The sequence below is a fragment of the Aplidium turbinatum genome, chromosome 1 (assembly GCF_918807975.1).
Source record: "Aplidium turbinatum chromosome 1, kaAplTurb1.1, whole genome shotgun sequence".
In the NCBI taxonomy this organism is placed as follows: Eukaryota; Metazoa; Chordata; class Ascidiacea; order Aplousobranchia; family Polyclinidae; genus Aplidium; species Aplidium turbinatum.
In genome coordinates this window covers 29,632,560-29,643,009 of record NC_137472.1, presented here as the reverse complement: position 1 = coordinate 29,643,009, position 10,450 = coordinate 29,632,560, and positions in this window count along the sequence as shown.

The window sequence follows — 10,450 nt, the reverse complement described above, 5'->3', positions numbered from 1 at the left end:
TAAAGGTAGTTTTTACACACGAACGGGCAAAAACTGCGGCTAAAATTAGAGAACACCAAAACTCAGCTAAACTGCTCAGCTACAGCTACTTACTGCTGTAATAGCTTAAGCCAGTATTCATTTCAGTCAAGCCTAGCCTAAACCCCACTTATCCTGTCTTATGGCAAAGTCTGTCTAGCCAGGACAACAGTATAGAGCTAACAGTCCTGAATTAGGCTCAAACTTTTCCTTACGAGGCCGGTATAAACCTAACAGTGCCTTACATTTTTCCATTACGTTGGCTACTGGTACAATATCCAACAGAGTAAGCGGTTCAGAAATTGCTTCCACAGATTAGTTAAGACTAATGTAAATTGCGTAAACTTTACGCTGCTTTTTTTCTTTGTTTCTTACTTGTTTCTTCGTATAGCAAAAACAAGAGCAAGAGGTGCGGTACGAGTCTCTGCTTCTGTAAGCTTCCAACTTTTTTAAAATTAAAACCGAGCTAAAATCATACGGGGACACATGATGTTTTAATTCGTATTCAGATAAAGAAATTACGAAATCGTTTTACTGAAAAGTATCATCTTCTCTTTTTTCAATTTTGACAAGGGAAGCAATGCTTCCCTTGCTTCCATTGAGGATACGCCCCGTTAGGGCAATTTAAGGTTATTTCAGGACCAAAATCGACACTAATTACTCAGTAAAAATTACACAATAAAAAAGTTCACCTATTCTAGGACGAATGCAGCCTGCCGTCCAAGCTACGCATATTGATTGTGACAATACCTAACTCTGTTGTGTAAATGACAATACCTAGCTTATGCATTGCCTATATTTAAGTTGGAAACAATGCTATTTCAAAGCATTGCTTGCACAAATCTTAAACCACAAACACGTGTTTCCATTACCCAACATAGGCTACTATTGTATTTTGCATTGATGAAAAAAAAAAACAGTTTTAGGCGTAGGCTACTATCCGTGCATTGCAATTTCTATTCGACGTCTTCTATTTCAACAAACTTTGAAGTACTATCTAACGCATCTTAAGCACTTCTGTAGTTTTAAAAAACATTACTGTAAAAAAATACTGTAAGCCTACTGTAATTTGGAATAATAATATTAATTGACTGATAAATACAATAGTTACAATACTTTTTATTATTTTTCAGTTATTCAATTTTTGTATTCACAGTTATTTGTTTCTATTGTTGAGATGTAGGCTATCAGGTTACTTTCTGATGAAAGCATTAGGTTTTGCCAAAAACAACTCAGTTAATGTAGGCTATATGATACTTGTTAGTTTATTATATTGATTTTTTTAATAACGTCTTACAATCCAAATAATTGGTTGTCTATCATTTGTTGGGGTTAAATAACATGAGGCTTTCTACTGGTGCAAATTAAGCTAAACTATCATAAGATGTATACAGTGACAATCTGCTTTTATTCCAACGTTTCCTCAATCAGACACGACTGACTTGTTTAGGGGACTAGACCAGGTAGTTACTACCTGTCTAATAAAAAAAGTCAAATAATCATTTTTCTAAATCGGTTTCATGCTGATTGTAAAACTGTGCAGTTGTGCGTACAAAACTCGATTCATCATGACTCATGCCGTTCACTCTCCTCTCTTGTCGTTATTTAAGTTTCTTGTTGATCGTTAACATTTAAGTCCCACTTTTCTAAGTTTATTAAAAATTTGCGCAGAATTATTTTTTGTCTAAAAATTGAATTCAGTGGTGTCTGATTGAAGAAACTTCGGAATAAAAGCAGATTGTCACTGTATACATCTTGTGATAGTTTAGCTTAATTTGCACCACTAGAACGCGTCATATGTTATTTAATTAAATGCCTGGTGAACAGCCTCATTCAATTTTCAGCATTTGTTAGGATATTCTAAAATTAGTTCTCTTTTAAAGAAATGCATTATTGTAAAAATTTGTAGGTCTATATAAGCAAGCATACACATAAAAAAAGAAGCAAACAAGTGCAAGATACTGTGAGCGTGTTGGTGACACGTATTGAATCGTTTCATTGCATAAAAAACATGAAAGGATATTTGATGTTATTCACAACCTTCTGTAGTACGTTTACTTTCATGAGTGAAATGTATATCTTCGTGTTGTCAAATAATGACAGTTTGGATAACATTTTTGTGGGTGTGTTTTGCATTAAAACAACTTCACATTTTTGAAAGCAAAACGCTTACTAAGCGATATGTCGGTCATATCAAGCTTTTTACTTTGCCATTTTCGACGCCACTTCGAAAGAAATCCATGGTTGCAATGCCACGCTGGTAAAAAAATTACAAACATCCACCGAACTTTATGTTTTGTCTTTTTCATAGACAATTTGCGAATGGTTTTGAAAGAATAGGCTACCATGTCTTTACCATGCTCACGAATTTATCTTTTCTCTAGGTTCGGCTTAGGTTTTCCGTTGCTAAAAAGATCAGAACATTAAGGCCTTTGTACTTCTGGTCACAGCGGTAAACCATAATCTCTTCGTGGGAAAATTGTAACATAAGATTCCCGAATCCGTTCGTCTGTATGTATCGACCGAGAAAGAAACACTTCTTGAAACGTCTATTCTTAAAGTGTATTCCTGTAAAATTAGCCCGCGGCTATCGAAATCGAGATGCAAAGCCGTACACCTCTAAAACTGTCACTACGATACAGATTACTTGGATAAAAGACGGAGAATTTGTCCAGCTAGCAAGCACCAAATAAACCAGTTAAATGTGCGACCGACTTCCAACAAACAACTTCGAGAATGAATCAGAAAAATTTGTGATAACTCAAAGGCACGAGAGCAGTTCGTGTGACGCAATTTCATGTCCAAACAGGTTTCAACTGAAACAGGTTTAAACAGGTTTGACACGAGTCTTACGGACGATGGTGCAATTTTGGCTCATGTTTTAGGAATTTCCATGACGTAATATTCAGTAGACCCGAACGGTTTCTACATGACGTTTGACCAGGCGAACAGCCGTCTGGAACATAGCGGCCCCTAGTTATGACAGTCTGACATGGCATAACTAAAAAAGAATTGACAATTTGTGAGCCAATGAATAAAAACACATGATACACAAATTGTTTGAATCACTCACGTTTAAGTTAATACGCAAATACAAAGGGCATGCAAAGAATGAACAGCAATAAGAATAAACACGACGATACATGAAATTGGTACCATAGGTATTAGGTACACGCAAAAAATGACGCTATATACCATGGTTGCGATAATAACCGACTGTTCTGGGCTCAGACAAGTGTCGGCCACCGCAGACAAAACCAGGCTCAAACCCTAACACTTAGGTGTTCTTTACGGGGGCGAGGCACGAAATATCCCTCAACACACAGTCTACTTTCACTTTCCCCGTACTCTCATCATTGTTGCAGACGGCAACTTTAGCTCTACGAACCACAGGCTTCCCTTTCCTAATTTGTGGAACTACCTCATGCACCCTCCCAAGTTGATACTTCCCACGTTTACCAATGTCCTGGAGAGAACCTACCACTACAAGTTGACCAGGCTCCAAATTCTCGGCCATTTTTAGCCATTTTTTCCGGCCCTGAAGACCTGGCAAGTAAAAATCAATCCATTTACTCCAAAACTGATGAGAAAGTGACAAATTGAACCGATAATCCCTTCTTAATTGGTCACGATCATGTGGTTGCCCAACAGCACAGTATGGGTCTAAGTATGGGGTCAAAAGTGAGGCAGGGGTGATGACAGTAAAATCCCTAGGGTCGTCACTCAAAGGTACCAAAGGGCGTTCGTTCACGATCCGAACGGCACTGCCTGTGTACGTAAGCAGTTCAATAAAATTGGGCTTACGACTTGAAGAGTCCAAAATGTGAAAAAATGCAATTTTAAATTGTTTAACCATTGCCTCCCAGGCGCCACCTTGCGCCGAAGCATCACTAAACCCATGCAATTGATATGAAACAATATCATCCGGACTGCACACACCAGAGTTTGCAAAATACCATCTCGGTAACGAAAAATCCTTAAGCAGGTCCAAAGAGCGAAGCCACGACTTCCACTCTTTAACAAAGCTATCAGAGACCTCGGTGTCCCAATCAAACTTGTCTATCGCCAATTGCTGAAGTATAAGGCGTGCTTTTAGAAAAAATGGCGCTCCAAAGCCTAGCGGATCAAAATTTTGTCCAAGCTGACTGAGCATACTTCGGCGCGTGTGTTTAGCTAAGGGCTTTAAGGAACATGCGATACGCATCTCGTCAGACTCGGTTTGCCACACACAACCCAATGTCTTCGCTGATGGCAAAGTCATATTTTCAGTCTGAAAGTCAATGTCACGAATCAAAGGTGAAAGCATCTCATTATCCAAATTTGACAAGACAATCATAGCCTCCTTGTTAGCACTCCACTTACCAAATTTAAACCTACGGCTATCAAACAAAGCAATTGATTCATGAGTGATTTGCTGAGCTTCCTCTAAGCTATCAGCCGAAAATATAAAATCATCCATGTACATATTATTTGCAATATTGCAGAGAGTCAATTCACCAGCACTGCTGGGATTCTGCTCGATCAGTTTCTTTATAGCCAAGCAAGCGATATATGGGCTACTCTTTATTCCCCAAGGGTGTACACAAAAACGAAATGGTACCATCCTACCATTTTCAAGGTCATCATCTTCAAACCACAATGTACGAAACAAATCCCTTTGCGACTCAGGTAACTTTATTTGAAAGAAGCATTTAGTCACATCAGCCATGAGACCAAATCTACCAAGCCGAAATCTAGCCAAGACATCCACCAGAGGGTTTAACAAGTCAGGACCCGAAAACATTACATCATTAACACAAGTTCCTCGAAATTCAGACTTGCCATCGTAAACAATGCGCTTTTTTAATTGTGACGTAACAAAGTGTGGTAAATACCATTCAAATCCCTTGACATTTCCTGCTTCACCAGTACGCTCAATATAGCCATTTGATTTAAGATCTTTCATGGTGTCAGTAAGGAAATCACGAAGTTCAGGTTGTTTTAAAGCTTTCTTTCTTAAAGCAGCAGCTCTATCTGACGCCAACACAAAATTGTTAGGTAGACCAATATCTTCCTTCAACGGAACAGGTATCTCAAATCGACCATCTTTCAACTCAATATTCGGTTCGACAAGTTCTCTAGCCAAATTATCATTGCGAGACAATTCACAGGTTTCATTTTGCAACGTCAAATCCTGAATGACTTTATTCAGGTCTGCTATTTCCATATCACGAGACTCAATTTTACGCTGAAAGCCAGAGATTACATCCGACTCTGAAGACGTCTGCACTCTGCACACTTTAGCAACGCTTTCATCTAAGGGTGACTTACCACCACAAGCCAACCAACCGAGAGGAGTGAGCAAAGCATGTGGTTCACTACGATTTTCACCAACACGTTCTTCTTTTGCCCACATCAAATAAGCGTTGTCGACTTGTCGTTGCCAATCAGTACATCTACAGTACTACAATCATTCAAATGAAACATATTCACGTCATGAAAATGACGGAAACCATTTAAATCTTGTTTATGCGGTAAAGTTTTAAAATCATCAGCCCAAGCTGGGTTAACCACCGAGGTTATATCACAAAACAGTTCATCTGTCTCTAACGACTGGATGTTGAGTTTGACAAGGTCAGCACAAGTAGCTTTCTGACCAGCCAGGGTATCCATTTTAAACGACGCTTTATCGTACGGTTTAAGATCAAGTTCACACACCAAATCACTCGAAACAAACGTCAACTGCGAACCAGGATCATGCTGACAATACACCAACTTCGATTTGCCAGTCATTGGATTCAAAACACGAGCAGCAGTAACGCGGTTAAAGGCTGCTTTAACATTTCCAATCTTAACATTACGCACAGGAACTCTGGCACGAGCATCATCTTTCCCAACCGAATCCAGAGAATCACGTGACGTCACATAAAAATCATGCAGAAGAAAATAGTGTTTCCTATCGTTGTTAGGCCCACACTTACGACAGTTATTTGCATGAACGCAATCCCTAACCATATGCTGGCGCAAACAATTCAAGCATTTGCCAGCTTTCACAATGACATCTCTCCGATCTTTAGGTGTCAAGCGCAAAAATTCTTTACAATTAGACAAAAAATGATATTCAACTTGACCACGTGACGAACAACAAATGCATGCCGGTAGGTTTTTACGTCTGGCTTCACCACCGCGCGGTGCGCCAACAACAGTCGAGTACTGCGAACTCCCTGACATCACATCATCATGGGGTTTTACCGACGTCTGCCTAACCGGACATGAAGGCAATTTTCCTTTGCCAAACTTTTTAAATTGCTGCGACTCACCAGAATCGCCCATTAGCATAATGCTAAAATCAGTCGACTTACGCGTTTCCTCTCGTACAACAAAATCGAACAAACTCTGAAAAGTAGACTCATTAGTGCCACCATACTGATCACCTAAAAAGTCAAGATAACGCTGCTTAGCGTTAAACGGGAGTCGCTTAGCCAAATCCAAGACAAAACGTCCTTCCAATTTGTCACGCTGACCATAAGCTTGCGCGTAAAGCAACACTGTGATAATTCATCTTTAAACTCTTTCAGATCACTGGAAGAGGTCGAAGTCAATTTGCTACCATAGCGATACTTTCTAATTTCTGGTTCTGCGAAAAGACCTCCACAAACCCCAAAACGCTGGGACAAGCGAGCTAACGACATTTCTATCCTGTCTTCCTCTGACAAGCCAGGGGTGTCAGAAACCAAATTAGCAATCGTTTGCGCAGCTGTCCTAACACAAGCTGCTTGTAACAAAGTCAAACGAGTCCCCTTAAAGGGCGAAGCTGCCATTAAGGCCTTAACACGATTTTTAAAGAAGATAAATGGCATATTATTACCATCGTAACCAATCAAGGCCGCCTTATCGAAAAACGTCCTACTATTTTGGTATTCAAAAAAGCAATCCTGCTGTTGAGAACTCGATTTAGCGGGAGAAGACAAGCTATATCCCTTAAGGGGCTGAGTGGGCTCAGTCACATGCACAGCCCGATCACGATCCTCACACACGTTAAAATCAGGAGACGCGATACGCCTCTCACAACCACCCAAATTACGTGTAGCTGGGCGATCAAAACCTAGCGGCGCAGAAAACTGTGAAGGGGGCAAAGCATTACTACTAATGGCGGCCCCGTGACCTGTACGCTCTGGGGGAGGAGTTCGGTTGTAATTCGCAGACCTTGTCTCTACAGCATTCGGAAGACCCTTAGCCGCGGCCCCGAGACCACCTGAAACAGCTGGAAAACGTGTGGATTGCCCTGGTCCACTCACAGGTTGAACGGGCGTTTGGAAAAGGTTATGTAAATTAAACTGCGATTGATGTTCATTTCTGGAATGCCTAGAAGAGCCCTTCTTAGAGCTACGCCGAGAGCCCACCTCTGATCGATATTCAGCTAAAACTACCTCTTTACGTTGTTCAGCCCTCAACTGAGCGTCTTTGAGTGCGAACTCAGCAGCTCTCGCTTCGGCTCTCGCGGCGGCCTCAGCTGCTCTCGCTTCGGCCTCAGCTCTCGCGGCAGCCTCAGCTCGAATGGCCTCAGCAGCTCTCGCTTCGGCCTCCGCTCTCGCGGCGGCCTCTGCTCGTACAGCCTCAGCAGCTCTCGCGGCAGCCTCAGCTCGTATGGCCTCAGCTCTCGCGATGGCCTCAGCAGCTCTTGCTTCGGCCTCAGCTTGGATCTGGAGCTCCTCTCGTCTTAGCTGTAGGTTAATTTGTGCCACTATCCGAGACGAAGTCCTAGACATCCTAGTGCTTACATTTGAGGCGCTATCCTCAGGATGTATGTCAGCATCCAACATATCTGAGAACTCACTTTCTTTTTGTTCAAAGTTATTTTTTAACGAGTTAAATTCGGGATCTACCCTATCACGAAGTTCTGCCAAGATTGCAGAGTTAAAGATTTTAGTCAAAAGAGCATGGAAATGCCGTAATTCCTCTTCTAAAGTAGAGAACTTAGATCTAAAAATTAACAGTTCCTGCTTATCACTCAAAGAACCTAGGGCTACAGAAAGTTCCCCAATTTCAGTCAAAATATCCCTTCTAAGATGCCGGGCCTCTCGAACTGACTTAGCCTCATCGTTACTGGGTCCCTCCCCAGAATGGCCTGCCCGACCGCAAAGAACATCATCAGGCTTAAACTCAGTCGAGTCTACGGCGGTCGAGTCCTTGTCGCCACCGAGTGTAGACATATTAAATGTTGAGGCTAAATTAACAATTAAAAAAAAAAAATTAAGTTACACAAACACACAAATTATTAGGCTACAGTAGTTATAAAAAACTTAACTGCAAAGACGGTAAAAAATACAAAAAAGAATTTAAATGCACGATACCGTAGCTGTACGGGTATGAAGTCCTAAAGTCCACAAAACTTGCTTGGATTCTTCCACTTGAATCTACAAGCACAGATGGATTGTCTTTTAATCTTCTTTCTTGCCAATGAATGTCAATGTTATTTTTCTTCTGTACCAAACTGAGAAGAATTGTCTTTACTTTTCTTTGCTTCTGTAAGAGTGTAGACTACCAACCAACAAATCTTCTTTTATTATTTCTTGTACTTCTAAGTAGTTCTTCTGCACTAGCTGACAACAAACACGTCGTTTATTTTTATGCCTTCAAGTGCTTCTTGGCCTACCAGCTAACAAATTCGTTTTTTATTTTTCTTGCTTTAATTTCTTCTTGACCTACCAACTGAAAAGAACTCGTCTTTTATTTTTTGCTTCTAAGTGCTTCTGTGCCAAACACTAGACAGAGAATCGTCTTTTATTTTTCTTGTTTTAATTTCTTCTTGACCTACCAACTGACAAGAACTCGTCTTTTATTTTTTATGGTCACAGCGGTAAACCATAATCTCTTCGTGGGAAAATTGTAACATAAGATTCCCGAATCCGTTCGTCTGTATGTATCGACCGAGAAAGAAACACTTCTTGAAACGTCTATTCTTAAAGTGTATTCCTGTAAAATTAGCCCGCGGCTATCGAAATCGAGATGCAAAGCCGTACACCTCTAAAACTGTCACTACGATACAGATTACTTGGATAAAAGACGGAGAATTTGTCCAGCTAGCAAGCACCAAATAAACCAGTTAAATGTGCGACCGACTTCCAACAAACAACTTCGAGAATGAATCAGAAAAATTTGTGATAACTCAAAGGCACGAGAGCAGTTCGTGTGACGCAATTTCATGTCCAAACAGGTTTCAACTGAAACAGGTTTAAACAGGTTTGACACGAGTCTTACGGACGATGGTGCAATTTTGGCTCATGTTTTAGGAATTTCCATGACGTAATATTCAGTAGACCCGAACGGTTTCTACATGACGTTTGACCAGGCGAACAACCGTCTGGAACAACTTCCATTATCTGAAAGTTACATGAAACACTTTTTTAAATAATTTTTTAAATCGCCTACTTTCTACATTTAGGTACCGGTATATTACCTGCTTGCCACTGAAGCACGTACAGTAGGCTGCATTTTCTGCAAAAACTAAGCTTCTTATGCAGTAGTTTAATGACAACAAGTAGTGACTGGATCCTTTTAATAAGATTGCAAAGCATATCTAAGAGTGTTTTCGTCTGACGATCAGAAATGTCACACACTGAGTGTTTTGGCAAGTATAAAACGCATAGCCGTTGGCCCTGTCTTTGCATACACTTGATATTTGTTATATACCGTTACTGCAATCTGTTGATCTTGTTAAGAATGTTTGATGTTGATGAGTTTATCAACGCAAAGCAACTAATTTTCTAAACGTTGCTCGCGGTGACTGGCATCAATCAAGAAGTTGAGAACTTCCTTTTTGGCAAATTGAATGAATCCAGATGCAACGATGATACAATAGTTGTTGCAGGCACATGTCGGGGTTCGCGCTTGAGCAACACATTCTAAAGACTGCTCTCCGTTCAGCGGCACCTAACGGATGGAATAATTTCCCGGCAACAACATTTCAACAATCGGAAAACTTCACTCTGTCAATCTCGGTAACCGGCCTGCGTCAAGAGACTCGACTACAAGTATGCGAAACTACCAGGAATAACCAATCAAGGCTTTGTCAGTCCAAGGATAAAGATTTAAAAATCAAAGCAAAACATTAAAAACGATTATAATTGCAATAAGCTACGATAGTATAGCGGACGTGGCGTGGCGTGCCATATGTTGAGACGTCTATTCATGTACACTATTGTACAGTGTCTTTTTGCTGTCGGCACAACGACAACACTCCTGTGGGCACTATGTTGGCGAAGGGTGACCAGGGCACGCAGTCTGCAAAGCTTCATGGTTTGATTTATTTTGAGTCTAGATGTGAAGATGAAATGCAACACAGCAAGCAGAACGACAACAAGCAGCACGGGTTCCGAAAACGAAATATTAAACAGAAAACGAGCAGGGGTCGACCACACCAACGTTGAAATTAATTCATGCTCGTTTCCAA